The sequence below is a fragment of the Pyrus communis genome, chromosome 11, assembly GCF_041283825.1.
Source record: "Pyrus communis isolate YQ-2024b chromosome 11, ASM4128382v1, whole genome shotgun sequence".
Lineage (NCBI taxonomy): Eukaryota > Viridiplantae > Streptophyta > Magnoliopsida > Rosales > Rosaceae > Pyrus > Pyrus communis.
Window position 1 is genome coordinate 9314084 of NC_142575.1, and position 1863 is coordinate 9315946.

General features: G+C 37.0%; 1 long non-coding RNA gene across 2 annotated transcripts; it reads left to right on the top strand.

Annotated features, from left to right (window-relative positions):
* Positions 1 to 649: 649 nt before the first annotated feature.
* On the top strand, positions 650 to 1650 carry LOC148692865 (uncharacterized). Of its 2 annotated transcripts, none has more exons than XR_015953127.1 (3): positions 650 to 790; positions 889 to 949; positions 1090 to 1650. It is a non-coding gene; the product is annotated as an uncharacterized LOC148692865 (long non-coding RNA). The 2 variants fall into 2 exon arrangements; XR_015953126.1 differs by having other exon boundaries at positions 1239 to 1647.
* Positions 1651 to 1863: the final 213 nt, after the last annotated feature.

Below are 1863 nucleotides of genomic sequence, written 5' to 3' on the forward strand. Positions count from 1 at the left end.
TCTTATTTGAAATTTTTTATAATTTCTCAAAACATTTCTTGAAAACAATTTTCTTTAAGACTCAAAAACTTGGTTGATTTGCGATTTAAAAATTTTAAATCTTTCGACTTAAACTAGACAAAGAGATCTAAAAAGAGGGGTCGCAGGAGAGGTAGAAAGAGGAGAGAGGAGGAAAGAAAGTAAGAAGAGAAAGAAGCGAAAGGATCGGACAAGATAGAGAGGAAGAGGAGTGAGAGAAAGAACCGAGAGAATGAAAATAGTGGATTGGAAGAAGGTAATAAAAAAAAAAAAGGAGAGAGAGAGATTTGGAGAGAGAGGGGAGGAGGGAGAGAAAAGAAAGAAGTGAGTTTAAGTTTAAAATATCTAAAAACTCACATTTTACATTTTTAGAGAATAAATTATATATTTGAGTTAGTCTTGAGTGACTATTCACTCGATAAATCAGTTGAGCGAGGCTTTTCAGCTAGAAGTGGGGGAGGAGGTGGAAGTGGCACAGGTACTGAGGGTGGCAGTGGTGGAGAGGGAAGTGCCATACGAAATGGAGCTGGTATATTCATTTTGTTCATCAAGTCTTAGATAATACGGTCCAAAATATGTTTCACTGACTAGATCAAAACAAAGCACATATTAAAATATGTTTTGGATGCATCTTGATTTCCTTAGTATGATTAGACGGTTCGGATGCGCCTAATAAACAAACCTAATTTGCCTCGCGCGTTCAGTCATCACATTCCTTCGTCTAAAACCTCACGCAGAGACAGAGCTCCCCCAAAACCCTAAACGCCCAAATGTAATTTTGTTTAATTTTTCAATTATTTTTAATTATCTGACGAATCCCTAGCATAAATTCACTCTGTCTCTACTCTAAATGCGTATAATTTTTTGCAGAATTAATCACAAAGCTACGGAGCTGAAATTGCAAACGCTGTCCATGGCTCGCTTCAAAAATGTAAGCTTGAAATTTTTAGGTTCTGTTTGGTTGTTGTAAAACTGAATCAAAGAGGTTTTTTTTTTTTTTTTTTTTTTTTGTTGTTGATTTTCTCAGAAACGTAGTTGATTGTTGTGTTTCTGAAAATTTGAAAACAAAAGAAGAAGGTGTTTGTGAAGTCGGTTTCGATGAAGAAGCAGGCTAATATGGACCATATCACAGGGGATAAAATCCCAAGGAGCTTAGCGAAATGTATGTCTTCTGTTGGTGGATTCTGTATCGAATTTGTTGTTGGTTTGTTTTCTTAAAGGTTGATCCGGATGAAGTGAATGCCCTGGCTCAACTCATGACCTGTAAGACTACTGTGGCCGACATTCCATATGGTGGAGCCAAGGGCGGAATCGGATGCACCCCCAGGGACTTAAGTTTGAGCGAGTTGGAGCGTCTGACTCGCATCTTCGCTCAGAAAATCCATGACCTCATTGGAACTCATACTGATGTTCCCGCACCCGATGTGGGCACTTATGTTCAGACCATGGCATGGATGTTGGATGAGTACTCCAAATTTCATGGTCACTCACCAGCTGTTGTCACTGGAAAGCCCATCATAAGTATTCGACACTGAGAAAATTAAGCCAAAAATCGGTTTCCTGGAGTTGAAAAGTAAGTAATTTGTAAATTTTATGTTTATGTCATTTGTTGTCAATGTTGTGATTTATAATGTAATTGATCTGGTATGTATATAGAACTGGTATTCTATGTTTCTGTTGTCATTTGTTGTGAATGTGGTATAAAAATTTATGTTTATGTCATTAGTTAATCAAATGGCTCAAGTTCGCTGCAAAGAGTGTAAGAAGACACCATTATGTATTCCTTGCATACATAACTGCTATGCATTAATCTGCTCTGTATCCTTTAATATTTCTGATTAATAA